This window comes from Hippocampus zosterae, chromosome 10, assembly GCF_025434085.1.
Source record: "Hippocampus zosterae strain Florida chromosome 10, ASM2543408v3, whole genome shotgun sequence".
NCBI lineage: Eukaryota > Metazoa > Chordata > Actinopteri > Syngnathiformes > Syngnathidae > Hippocampus > Hippocampus zosterae.
This window is the reverse complement of record NC_067460.1, coordinates 9,683,282-9,697,694: the sequence shown is the minus strand read 5'-3', so window position 1 is coordinate 9,697,694 and position 14,413 is coordinate 9,683,282. Positions and strand designations below refer to the sequence as shown.

General features: G+C 44.8%; 1 protein-coding gene, 1 long non-coding RNA gene and 6 other non-coding genes across 9 annotated transcripts in view; 1 reads left to right on the top strand and 7 right to left on the bottom strand.

Annotated features, from left to right (window-relative positions):
• LOC127608740 (V-set and transmembrane domain-containing protein 5) overlaps positions 1 to 14,413 on the top strand; it is a 68,574-nt gene that overhangs the window by 27,161 nt on the left and 27,000 nt on the right. The window lies entirely within an intron of this gene.
• The window catches only part of LOC127608750 (uncharacterized), a 59,361-nt gene that overhangs the window by 26,257 nt on the left and 18,691 nt on the right, over positions 1 to 14,413 (bottom strand). The window lies entirely within an intron of this gene.
• LOC127609472 (U2 spliceosomal RNA) lies at positions 439 to 628 on the bottom strand. Its single transcript, XR_007964601.1, has one exon. It is a non-coding gene; the product is annotated as a U2 spliceosomal RNA (small nuclear RNA).
• Positions 3,489 to 3,652, bottom strand: LOC127609567 (U1 spliceosomal RNA). The gene has a single exon (XR_007964690.1). It is a non-coding gene; the product is annotated as a U1 spliceosomal RNA (small nuclear RNA).
• On the bottom strand, positions 6,850 to 7,039 carry LOC127609471 (U2 spliceosomal RNA). The gene has a single exon (XR_007964600.1). It is a non-coding gene; the product is annotated as a U2 spliceosomal RNA (small nuclear RNA).
• Positions 9,900 to 10,063, bottom strand: LOC127609538 (U1 spliceosomal RNA). The gene has a single exon (XR_007964663.1). It is a non-coding gene; the product is annotated as a U1 spliceosomal RNA (small nuclear RNA).
• On the bottom strand, positions 10,913 to 11,102 carry LOC127609470 (U2 spliceosomal RNA). Its single transcript, XR_007964599.1, has one exon. It is a non-coding gene; the product is annotated as a U2 spliceosomal RNA (small nuclear RNA).
• LOC127609537 (U1 spliceosomal RNA) lies at positions 13,956 to 14,119 on the bottom strand. The gene has a single exon (XR_007964662.1). It is a non-coding gene; the product is annotated as a U1 spliceosomal RNA (small nuclear RNA).

Below are 14,413 nucleotides of genomic sequence, written 5' to 3'. Positions count from 1 at the left end.
AAATGTACGTTTGAATCCTTATCCTTTTATACTGAGCTCTTTGATTGTTTTTATCTTGAAGGCAAAAAAAGAAAAAAATAATCCAGAAAATTTGAGAGACTTGCAACATTTTTAAAAACTCAGAGAAAAAGGACTAGCATTAAGGTTGATTGAGAATCATGTCAATCTCACAAGAGTTACTGCTTCAAAAAATTAGTTGATGGGAGACGCAACTTTCTTGGAATAGGTTCTACCCCACTGAAAAAGATTAACATTCACATTTCAGAAACTTAATCTTTCAAAGATGGATTTTTATCCATCTACAATAATGGACCACATTTACAAGCTTCACCTTTGAAGTATCAAAACATAAAAAACTTTCATACCAACTCTGATGATGATTACAAGTATGGAAAGACAGCACTTATTTTCGTAAGTAGTATTGCTATTGACCATCAGAGGGTGTGCACCGTTCCTGGAGATACTGCAATACCAGGTCGATGCGTGGAGTGGACGGAGCAAGCCCCTATTCCATCTCCCAGTTCCAAAAATCAATTTAATATATGGTCCCCGATAGGGGACGTATCAGATATTAAACTGATAAGAACAGATACTACACTTGATCTTAGCCAAAAGGCCGAGAAGCGATAACTCCGAACTGCCTCAAGGGACAATGTCATTCCCGACAGTGCTGGCTACAGTCATGGTGACAAAAGTCAAATCACCACAAACAAAACGCATTTACACGCCAAACAACAATTACAAACAGTTAAGTGATAATGAGGCCAACTGTGTGGTTTGCTAGCCTGCAAATGAAACAAAAGTGAAGCAATACCGATCGGTCGCCCGTGCAGCATTGGGTCTTTCTGACCACAATTTAATCCACTTAATACTTACATACAGGCAGAAAGTCAAATGTGCTAACCCGATTATTAAGACTGTGAAAAAATGGACAGATGAAGCAAAGCTAGCTCTACAAGAATGCTTAGATTGCACTGACTGGGGCGTCTTTGAAACTTCAACGGGCACACTGGATGAATACACAGACACTGTAACATCATACATCAGTTTCTGTGAGGACATGTGTGTACCAACGAAGTCCTTCCGCTCCTTCAACAATAACAAGCCATGGTTTACTCCCAAACTCAGGCAACTCAAGAAAGAGAAAGAGGCCGCATTTAGAAGTGGAGATCGGGCACTGTACAAACACGCCCGAAACCAATTGACAAAGGAAATTAACATCGCTAAGAGAAGCTATGCAGAGAGGCTGAAAAGACAGTTCTCTGCTAACGACTCTGCATCTGTGTGGAATGGCCTGAAAGCAATCACTAACTATAGAATGCCATCCTCCCAAACAGTGAACAATAAGGGTCTTGCTAATGAACTAAACATGCTTTTCTGCCGATTTGGAAAAGGACACTCCCATTTCCCACACACACCCACTTCTACCAGAAACTACTCTATCTACATCCCCCACCCCCACACCCTCTTTTTCTCCACTACAGATCCACGAACAGGACGTGAGACGGCTCTTCAATCAGCAGAAGATCAAGAAAGCTGCGGGGCCCGACAAAGTGGCCCCCTCCTGCCTGAAAGTCTGCGCTGACCAGCTGGCTCCGGTCTTCACACAAATCTTCAACAGATCCCTGGAGCTGTGTGAGGTCCCATCCTGCTTCAAACAGTCTACCATCATCCCAGTTGCCAAGAAATCGGCAACATCGGAACTGAACGACTATAGGCCCGTCGCCCTGACGTCTGTGGTCATGAAGTCCTTTGAACGCCTTGTGCTGAACCACCTAAAGAACGTCACCGGACCCCTGCTGGACCCTCTCCAGTTTGCCTACCGGGCAAACGGTCTGTGGAAGACGCAGTCAACATAGGTCTGCACTACATCCTCGAGCACCTCGACAGCAGAGGGACCTACGCAATAATTCTGTTTGTGGATTTCAGCTCTGCATTCAACACCGTCATCCCGGAACTCCTCACTCCTAACTTCTCCACCTCGGTGTGTTCCCTACAATCTGCCAGTGGATCCTCAGCTTCTTGACGGGACGGACACAACAGGTGAGACTGGTAGCAACAACATCATCAACACGCACCACCAGCACTGGAGCCCCACAGGGATGTGTCCTCTCTCCACTGCTCTTCTCCCTCTACACAAACGACTGCACCTCAACAAATCCAGCTGTCAAACTCATAAAGTTCGCAGACGACACCACGGCCATCGGTCTTATCAAAGACGGCGACGAGTCTGCGTACCGCCAACAAGTGGAGCAGCTGGAGCTCTGGTGCAGACGACACAACCTCGGGCTGAACACGCTCAAGACTGTAGAGATGATCGTGGACTTCAGGAAACATTCTTCTCCACAGTTGCCCCTCACACTATCCAACTGCCCTGTGTCAACCGTCGAGACCTTCAAGTTCCTGGGAATCACAGTCTCCCAGGACATGAAGTGGGAAGTCAACACCATCTCCATCCTGAAAAGGGCCCAGCCGAGGATGTACTTCCTGAGGCTGCCGAGGAAGCATGGTCTGCCACAGGAGGTGCTACGACAGTTCTACACGGCAGTCATCGAATCAATCCTGTGTTCTTCCATCACGGTTTGGTTTGGGGCCGCCACAAAAAAGGACAAAATACGACTTCAACGGACAGTTAGGACGGCGGAAAAAATCATTGGCACCGGCCTACCCACTCTTGAGGACTTGCACACTGCAAGGATCAAGACAAGGGCACGGAAAATACTCCTGGATCCCCCGCACCCTGCCCACCATCTTTTCCAGCTACTCCCCTCAGGCAGGCGCTACAGATCCATGCGCACCAAATCCAGCAGACACTTAAACAGCTTCTTCCCTCTAGCCATTAACTCCCTAAACAGTCACTGACGTGGTCACTCTCTTGTACTACAAATACTGCTACTGGTCACTCTAAAATGGTTCAATGATTTTCTGCACCAACTGTACAAACTGTCACCGTATTGTATTCTACCACTGATCACTTTAGCTCTGCTTGATACTTTGCACATTGTCTCACTTACATTACGAAATGCCCTTGCATACCTATTTGTCATGTCCTTGTTTACGATGATACTAATGCAGCGTGTTATACCGGAGACAAATTCCTTGTGTGTTCTACATACTTGGCCAATAAAGATGATTTGGATTCTCAACTGCTAGGTATTGTGGGTCAAGTATGTCCAATAGGAAAGCAGCAATGCAACGTACCCCATTTTCTGCTACCACAATGTTTTAGGTGGACAAATAACCCAATGAGGGATTTCCAGTGACGGAACATAAATGTAGCTGTTATTTTAATTTTGTGATGAAAAGACATATTTGATCAACATTTGACAGAAAGACTGGAACTCATGCAGCTCTCCTCAACCCATTCACTATATCAGCACCAGCGCCATTTCAACTACTCCGCAACCTTTGTGTGAACCTTATTTGTTGTCAAACTTGTTCACAGAATTAAGATCACAATGATAACAATTTGCCATTGACCAGTGAATCAGGGGAGAGCGCGAACGCAGTCCCCCACTACCAGAAATTATGCAGTCGAGATTCCCACATTTGGGGAATTCGCAGGGGTCAGCACAGCCGGAGTGCAATGGCTGAGCCTCGCCCTGGGTGAACCACCTTCTTGATCATGGTATCTCCCGTGCCAGGTAAGTATGAGTTGTACAAGTCACCAGCCCACAGTCTTCAGCACACACACCATCTTCAGTCACGGGATCCTCTACCAAACGCACATAAACTCACTGGCTGAGGCAACATCCGTAGTACCTTTGGATTGTGTCATGAACTAACCCATTTTAAGTGAGGTCAAAAGAATTTGCAAAAACAATCCCATCATTCATTGCTTCTTTTCGCCCAAGAATGCAAAGCCAGAATCGTCCCTCCCCACAACAACTCACTTTGTGTTTCTTTTTGTGATCAGGAACAGAATTTAATGCTGCTGCCATCTCGCGGTGTTTGTAACACCAAACAATCTTTCGCGACACTTGATTTAAATACATTTTAGATGAGTCAACTACTAATATTTATTAGCACAGTATTAAAAAAATCTACATTTGGAAATGTACGTTTGAATCCTTATCCTTTTATACTGAGCTCTTTGATTGTTTTTATCTTGAAGGCAAAAAAAGAAAAAAATAATCCAGAAAATTTGAGAGACTTGCAACATTTTTAAAAACTCAGAGAAAAAGGACTAGCATTAAGGTTGATTGAGAATCATGTCAATCTCACAAGAGTTACTGCTTCAAAAAATTAGTTGATGGGAGACGCAACTTTCTTGGAATAGGTTCTACCCCACTGAAAAAGATTAACATTCACATTTCAGAAACTTAATCTTTCAAAGATGGATTTTTATCCATCTACAATAATGGACCACATTTACAAGCTTCACCTTTGAAGTATCAAAACATAAAAAACTTTCATACCAACTCTGATGATGATTACAAGTAGTGATGGGTCCATGAGGCCTCATGAGGCGTGTCGACACACTGACACACTGTGTTGATACTGTGCTGATACTGTGTCACTGACCACTGCCACCTGCTGGACCTTCAAGATCCCTGCAGCCAACCCACTTAACAGACTGAACTGACTGATAAATTGTTTTGTATATTGAACATATAAAATATACAATTCGGTAATAAATTGGCAAAAGGTGAAGGTAAGATATAAAAAAAGGAAAAGAAAATAGTCATCATCACAAATATGTGTTCAGAGGAGTAGAAAGAAGCAAAAAACCTACCCCGAGTCCTACCCCTTCCTATATATGAATTGATCATTTTTCTAAATAGGAAAGAAAGTCTAAATATCAACAAATGCTTTTACCCTTATGTATGCTGTACTAATACATTTTTACATTAGGTTTGTATATACAGTACATACTCTTTAGAGCACATGTATATGTCGATTTTCTCATATTCATAATGGATGCTACATTTCATTAATATATTAAATAATCTCATCAATGTATTTCTGATGTATTGCTATATTTCATGAGTGTATCGAATTTATCAGCTTAATTCTGATTTGTGTAGTTGTCTTGTACTACTCTCGAATTCATTTTTAATCTCAGCAAGAGAGTTCCTCATTTTACTGGTCCGTTTCTGAATCATTCTACAGATTTACACCTATTACAGATACACTCCTTTGTGTGATGTTCGTTTAGTGTTTAGGATTTTGTATAGATTAGTACCCCCTAAATTATGACAACTTTCTCAAATTTTAAAAAGCTTCTGGATCTTTTGGCAAAGGTTATTGTGTGCTTTGTACATTAATTGGGCGATTTTGAAGTCAATCAGGTCATGAGATTTCATTGTTTAATTTGATAAACAGTGGATTTGTGGGTCCATTTGGAACCAGTGATTGTTCCGATTGCTTTGTATTGTAGTTTTAAAACAGTTTTACTGGCATTTCCCCATATTCCCACACAATAGGTCAAATATGGAAGTAATAAAAGTATGTGTACAATGTGCACATCCTTAGTTTTTGGGAGGATCCCTATGGTTTGGGATATTTCTTTTATTATCTATTATGTAGCTGCCAGTACGGTTTTGCATCTACAACTGTTCCAAAACATTTTCATAAGGTCATTCATCGATTTGATGATGAAGTGTACAATATCATTCACATCCATTTATTCATTTTGCAACATTCAATGTGTTCAAATAATGTGAAGATCATTTGAATGAGGATGCTTGTGGGCTTTTATTTCACAAATTTTTATTGAGAAAAATAAGATGCTCCAATGTTTTAAACTTCAGCCTGTTGCGTCTTTTACAAGCGATTTCTCCTGCTGTGGAGAACACACGCTCACAAGGGACGGATGAGGCTGGCGTACAAAGGAACTCCTTTGCGAGGTGGGAGAGGTTTGGGAAAGAAGTGTGTTGGTCCTTCCAGTACAGCTGCTTCGTGGAACCTTGATTGTCAAACATGGAGTGGAGAGTCAACCAATAATAATTACTGATTGTCAATTAAATCATCAACATAGCAACCGTGAAAAGATGAGTGAACGTTTGTATACCTGGCGTAATACTGGGTATATCGCGAACTTCATTCTCATGCCTCAGCATGGTGGAGGTGCTTCTGTTGGTGTATGACAATTCGACCCGGCAAATTCGACATTTCACCTGTAATGAAATGTGAATAAGAAGTAACTAAGAGTTACCTTGAAATGTATTCGGATTAGAATGGTACAACACATGTCAATAATCTGAGAGGCACTCGGCGATAGAAGGCGATTTGAATAAATAAATAAATAATACCTTATTCTCCGGGACATAAAAATGGTCCCACACGGCGGATGATTTGCGTCTCTGCTCCATAATCGGCAAGGAAGGCAAGGCACGAACACGAAGTCTGCACTGACACGAACTTCGACAAGCGAGCGTGAGTGAGGTCTGGCTTGTTTCGGCAAGTGGCATTGTGTCGCCAAACCCACTTCCTTATAAACACTGTGCGGCGGGCTTTTGCTGCGTCAACGCCCTCTGCACTGAGTCGACGCCCCCTGGACTAAGTGGCGCAGCCTGTACTGTGCCAAGCAGCCGATGCAGTCTAAACTGCACCGGTGCAGTTCACGTGTCAATTAGCAGCCTGGACTGTGTCAACGCAGCCGATGTGTCAATTAGCAGCCTGGACTGTGTCAACGCAGCCGGTGTGTCAATTAGAAGCCTGGACTGTGTCAATGCAGTTCACGTGTCAATCACGTGACATAATGAAGCAGGCACATGCATCGACACGTGGTTTGCTCTGTGAGCCCGGTGCATGTGTCAATGCATCGGTGTCGCTGGACCCATCACTAATTACAAGTATGGAAAGACAGCACTTATTTTCGTAAGTAGTATTGCTATTGACCATCAGAGGGTGTGCACCGTTCCTGGAGATACTGCAATACCAGGTCGATGCGTGGAGTGGACGGAGCAAGCCCCTATTCCATCTCCCAGTTCCAAAAATCAATTTAATATATGGTCCCCGATAGGGGACGTATCAGATATTAAACTGATAAGAACAGATACTACACTTGATCTTAGCCAAAAGGCCGAGAAGCGATAACTCCGAACTGCCTCAAGGGACAATGTCATTCCCGACAGTGCTGGCTACAGTCATGGTGACAAAAGTCAAATCACCACAAACAAAACGCATTTACACGCCAAACAACAATTACAAACAGTTAAGTGATAATGAGGCCAACTGTGTGGTTTGCTAGCCTGCAAATGAAACAAAAGTGAAGCAATACCGATCGGTCGCCCGTGCAGCATTGGGTCTTTCTGACCACAATTTAATCCACTTAATACCTACATACAGACAGAAAGTCAAATGTGCTAACCCGATTATTAAGACTGTGAAAAAATGGACAGATGAAGCAAAGCTAGCTCTACAAGAATGCTTAGATTGCACTGACTGGGGCGTCTTTGAAACTTCAACGGGCACACTGGATGAATACACAGACACTGTAACATCATACATCAGTTTCTGTGAGGACATGTGTGTACCAACGAAGTCCTTCCGCTCCTTCAACAATAACAAGCCATGGTTTACTCCCAAACTCAGGCAACTCAAGAAAGAGAAAGAGGCCGCATTTAGAAGTGGAGATCGGGCACTGTACAAACACGCCCGAAACCAATTGACAAAGGAAATTAACATCGCTAAGAGAAGCTATGCAGAGAGGCTGAAAAGACAGTTCTCTGCTAACGACTCTGCATCTGTGTGGAATGGCCTGAAAGCAATCACTAACTATAGAATGCCATCCTCCCAAACAGTGAACAATAAGGGTCTTGCTAATGAACTAAACATGCTTTTCTGCCGATTTGGAAAAGGACACTCCCATTTCCCACACACACCCACTTCTACCAGAAACTACTCTATCTACATCCCCCACCCCCACACCCTCTTTTTCTCCACTACAGATCCACGAACAGGACGTGAGACGGCTCTTCAATCAGCAGAAGATCAAGAAAGCTGCGGGGCCCGACAAAGTGGCCCCCTCCTGCCTGAAAGTCTGCGCTGACCAGCTGGCTCCGGTCTTCACACAAATCTTCAACAGATCCCTGGAGCTGTGTGAGGTCCCATCCTGCTTCAAACAGTCTACCATCATCCCAGTTGCCAAGAAATCGGCAACATCGGAACTGAACGACTATAGGCCCGTCGCCCTGACGTCTGTGGTCATGAAGTCCTTTGAACGCCTTGTGCTGAACCACCTAAAGAACGTCACCGGACCCCTGCTGGACCCTCTCCAGTTTGCCTACCGGGCAAACGGTCTGTGGAAGACGCAGTCAACATAGGTCTGCACTACATCCTCGAGCACCTCGACAGCAGAGGGACCTACGCAATAATTCTGTTTGTGGATTTCAGCTCTGCATTCAACACCGTCATCCCGGAACTCCTCACTCCTAACTTCTCCACCTCGGTGTGTTCCCTACAATCTGCCAGTGGATCCTCAGCTTCTTGACGGGACGGACACAACAGGTGAGACTGGTAGCAACAACATCATCAACACGCACCACCAGCACTGGAGCCCCACAGGGATGTGTCCTCTCTCCACTGCTCTTCTCCCTCTACACAAACGACTGCACCTCAACAAATCCAGCTGTCAAACTCATAAAGTTCGCAGACGACACCACGGTCATCGGTCTTATCAAAGACGGCGACGAGTCTGCGTACCGCCAACAAGTGGAGCAGCTGGAGCTCTGGTGCAGACGACACAACCTCGGGCTGAACACGCTCAAGACTGTAGAGATGATCGTGGACTTCAGGAAACATTCTTCTCCACAGTTGCCCCTCACACTATCCAACTGCCCTGTGTCAACCGTCGAGACCTTCAAGTTCCTGGGAATCACAGTCTCCCAGGACATGAAGTGGGAAGTCAACACCATCTCCATCCTGAAAAGGGCCCAGCCGAGGATGTACTTCCTGAGGCTGCCGAGGAAGCATGGTCTGCCACAGGAGGTGCTACGACAGTTCTACACGGCAGTCATCGAATCAATCCTGTGTTCTTCCATCACGGTTTGGTTTGGGGCCGCCACAAAAAAGGACAAAATACGACTTCAACGGACAGTTAGGACGGCGGAAAAAATCATTGGCACCGGCCTACCCACTCTTGAGGACTTGCACACTGCAAGGATCAAGACAAGGGCACGGAAAATACTCCTGGATCCCCCGCACCCTGCCCACCATCTTTTCCAGCTACTCCCCTCAGGCAGGCGCTACAGATCCATGCGCACCAAATCCAGCAGACACTTAAACAGCTTCTTCCCTCTATCCATTAACTCCCTAAACAGTCACTGACGTGGTCACTCTCTTGTACTACAAATACTGCTACTGGTCACTCTAAAATGGTTCAATGATTTTCTGCACCAACTGTACAAACTGTCACCGTATTGTATTCTACCACTGATCACTTTAGCTCTGCTTGATACTTTGCACATTGTCTCACTTACATTACGAAATGCCCTTGCATACCTATTTGTCATGTCCTTGTTTACGATGATACTAATGCAGCGTGTTATACCGGAGACAAATTCCTTGTGTGTTCTACATACTTGGCCAATAAAGATGATTTGGATTCTCAACTGCTAGGTATTGTGGGTCAAGTATGTCCAATAGGAAAGCAGCAATGCAACGTACCCCATTTTCTGCTACCACAATGTTTTAGGTGGACAAATAACCCAATGAGGGATTTCCAGTGACGGAACATAAATGTAGCTGTTATTTTAATTTTGTGATGAAAAGACATATTTGATCAACATTTGACAGAAAGACTGGAACTCATGCAGCTCTCCTGAACCCATTCACTATATCAGCACCAGCGCCATTTCAACTACTCCGCAACCTTTGTGTGAACCTTATTTGTTGTCAAACTTGTTCACAGAATTAAGATCACAATGATAACAATTTGCCATTGACCAGTGAATCAGGGGAGAGCGCGAACGCAGTCCCCCACTACCAGAAATTATGCAGTCGAGATTCCCACATTTGGGGAATTCGCAGGGGTCAGCACAGCCGGAGTGCAATGGCTGAGCCTCGCCCTGGGTGAACCACCTTCTTGATCATGGTATCTCCCCTGCCAGGTAAGTATGAGTTGTACAAGTCACCAGCCCACAGTCTTCAGCACACACACCATCTTCAGTCACGGGATCCTCTACCAAACGCACATAAACTCACTCAGACTCACTGGCTGAGGCAACATCCGTAGTACCTTTGGATTGTGTCATGAACTAACCCATTTTAAGTGAGGTCAAAAGAATTTGCAAAAACAATCCCATCATTCATTGCTTCTTTTCGCCCAAGAATGCAAAGCCAGAATCGTCCCTCCCCACAACAACTCACTTTGTGTTTCTTTTTGTGGTCAGGAACAGAATCTAATGCTGCTGCCATCTCGCGGTGTTTGTAACACCAAACAATCTTTCGCGACACTTGATTTAAATACATTTTAGATGAGTCAACTACTAATATTTATTAGCACAGTATTAAAAAAATCTACATTCGGAAATGTACGTTTGAATCCTTATCCTTTTATACTGAGCTCTTTGATTGTTTTTATCTTGAAGGCAAAAAAAGAAAAAAATAATCCAGAAAATTTGAGAGACTTGCAACATTTTTAAAAACTCAGAGAAAAAGGACTAGCATTAAGGTTGATTGAGAATCATGTCAATCTCACAAGAGTTACTGCTTCAAAAAATTAGTTGATGGGAGACGCAACTTTCTTGGAATAGGTTCTACCCCACTGAAAAAGATTAACATTCACATTTCAGAAACTTAATCTTTCAAAGATGGATTTTTATCCATCTACAATAATGGACCACATTTACAAGCTTCACCTTTGAAGTATCAAAACATAAAAAACTTTCATACCAACTCTGATGATGATTACAAGTATGGAAAGACAGCACTTATTTTCGTAAGTAGTATTGCTATTGACCATCAGAGGGTGTGCACCGTTCCTGGAGATACTGCAATACCAGGTCGATGCGTGGAGTGGACGGAGCAAGCCCCTATTCCATCTCCCAGTTCCAAAAATCAATTTAATATATGGTCCCCGATAGGGGACGTATCAGATATTAAACTGATAAGAACAGATACTACACTTGATCTTAGCCAAAAGGCCGAGAAGCGATAACTCCGAACTGCCTCAAGGGACAATGTCCTTCCCGACAGTGCTGGCTACAGTCATGGTGACAAAAGTCAAATCACCACAAACAAAACGCATTTACACGCCAAACAACAATTACAAACAGTTAAGTGATAATGAGGCCAACTGTGTGGTTTGCTAGCCTGCAAATGAAACAAAAGTGAAGCAATACCGATCGGTCGCCCGTGCAGCATTGGGTCTTTCTGACCACAATTTAATCCACTTAATACTTACATACAGGCAGAAAGTCAAATGTGCTAACCCGATTATTAAGACTGTGAAAAAATGGACAGATGAAGCAAAGCTAGCTCTACAAGAATGCTTAGATTGCACTGACTGGGGCGTCTTTGAAACTTCAACGGGCACACTGGATGAATACACAGACACTGTAACATCATACATCAGTTTCTGTGAGGACATGTGTGTACCAACGAAGTCTTTCCGCTCCTTCAACAATAACAAGCCATGGTTTACTCCCAAACTCAGGCAACTCAAGAAAGAGAAAGAGGCCGCATTTAGAAGTGGAGATCGGGCACTGTACAAACACGCCCGAAACCAATTGACAAAGGAAATTAACATCGCTAAGAGAAGCTATGCAGAGAGGCTGAAAAGACAGTTCTCTGCTAACGACTCTGCATCTGTGTGGAATGGCCTGAAAGCAATCACTAACTATAGAATGCCATCCTCCCAAACAGTGAACAATAAGGGTCTTGCTAATGAACTAAACATGCTTTTCTGCCGATTTGGAAAAGGACACTCCCATTTCCCACACACACCCACCTCTACCAGAAACTACTCTATCTACATCCCCCACACCCTCTTTTTCTCCACTACAGATCCACGAACAAGACGTGAGACGGCTCTTCAATCAGCAGAAGATCAAGAAAGCTGCGGGGCCCGACAAAGTGGCCCCCTCCTGCCTGAAAGTCTGCGCTGACCAGCTGGCTCCGGTCTTCACACAAATCTTCAACAGATCCCTGGAGCTGTGTGAGGTCCCATCCTGCTTCAAACAGTCTACCATCATCCCAGTTGCCAAGAAATCGGCAACATCGGAACTGAACGACTATAGGCCCGTCGCCCTGACGTCTGTGGTCATGAAGTCCTTTGAACGCCTTGTGCTGAACCACCTAAAGAACGTCACCGGACCCCTGCTGGACCCTCTCCAGTTTGCCTACCGGGCAAACGGTCTGTGGAAGACGCAGTCAACATAGGTCTGCACTACATCCTCGAGCACCTCGACAGCAGAGGGACCTACGCAATAATTCTGTTTGTGGATTTCAGCTCTGCATTCAACACCGTCATCCCGGAACTCCTCACTCCTAACTTCTCCACCTCGGTGTGTTCCCTACAATCTGCCAGTGGATCCTCAGCTTCTTGACGGAACGGACACAACAGGTGAGACTGGGAGCAACAACATCATCAACACGCACCACCAGCACTGGAGCCCCACAGGGATGTGTCCTCTCTCCACTGCTCTTCTCCCTCTACACAAACGACTGCACCTCAACAAATCCAGCTGTCAAACTCATAAAGTTCGCAGACGACACCACGGTCATCGGTCTTATCAAAGACGGCGACGAGTCTGCGTACCGCCAACAAGTGGAGCAGCTGGAGCTCTGGTGCAGACGACACAAACCTCGGGCTGAACACGCTCAAGACTGTAGAGATGATCGTGGACTTCAGGAAACATTCTTCTCCACAGTTGCCCCTCACACTATCCAACTGCCCTGTGTCAACCGTCGAGACCTTCAAGTTCCTGGGAATCACAGTCTCCCAGGACATGAAGTGGGAAGTCAACACCATCTCCATCCTGAAAAGGGCCCAGCCGAGGATGTACTTCCTGAGGCTGCCGAGGAAGCATGGTCTGCCACAGGAGGTGCTACGACAGTTCTACACGGCAGTCATCGAATCAATCCTGTGTTCTTCCATCACGGTTTGGTTTGGGGCCGCCACAAAAAAGGACAAAATACGACTTCAACGGACAGTTAGGACGGCGGAAAAAATCATTGGCACCGGCCTACCCACTCTTGAGGACTTGCACACTGCAAGGATCAAGACAAGGGCACGGAAAATACTCCTGGATCCCCCGCACCTTGCCCACCATCTTTTCCAGCTACTCCCCTCAGGCAGGCGCTACAGATCCATGCGCACCAAATCCAGCAGACACTTAAACAGCTTCTTGCCTCTAGCCATTAACTCCCTAAACAGTCACTGACGTGGTCACTCTCTTGTACTACAAATACTGCTACTGGTCACTCTAAAATGGTTCAATGATTTTCTGCACCAACTGTACAAACTGTCACCGTATTGTATTCTACCACTGATCACTTTAGCTCTGCTTGATACTTTGCACATTGTCTCACTTACATTACGAAATGCCCTTGCATACCTATTTGTCATGTCCTTGTTTACGATGATACTAATGCAGCGTGTTATACCGGAGACAAATTCCTTGTGTGTTCTACATACTTGGCCAATAAAGATGATTTGGATTCTCAACTGCTAGGTATTGTGGGTCAAGTATGTCCAATAGGAAAGCAGCAATGCAACGTACCCCATTTTCTGCTACCACAATGTTTTAGGTGGACAAATAACCCAATGAGGGATTTCCAGTGACAGAACATAAATGTAGCTGTTATTTTAATTTTGTGATGAAAAGACATATTTGATCAACATTTGACAGAAAGACGAACTCATGCAGCTCTCCTCAACCCATTCACTATATCAGCACCAGCGCCATTTCAACTACTCCGCAACCTTTGTGTGAACCTTATTTGTTGTCAAACTTGTTCACAGAATTAAGATCACAATGATAACAATTTGCCATTGACCAGTGAATCAGGGGAGAGCGCGAACGCAGTCCCCCACTACCAGAAATTATGCAGTCGAGATTCCCACATTTGGGGAATTCGCAGGGGTCAGCACAGCCGGAGTGCAATGGCTGAGCCTCGCCCTGGGTGAACCACCTTCTTGATCATGGTATCTCCCCTGCCAGGTAAGTATGAGTTGTACAAGTCACCAGCCCACAGTCTTCAGCACACACACCATCTTCAGTCACGGGATCCTCTACCAAACGCACATAAACTCACTGGCTGAGGCAACATCCGTAGTACCTTTGGATTGTGTCATGAACTAACCCATTTTAAGTGAGGTCAAAAGAATTTGCAAAAACAATCCCATCATTCATTGCTTCTTTTCGCCCAAGAATGCAAAGCCAGAATCGTCCCTCCCCACAACAACTCACTTTGTGTTTCTTTTTGTGATCAGGAACAGAATTTAATGCTGCTGCCATCTCGC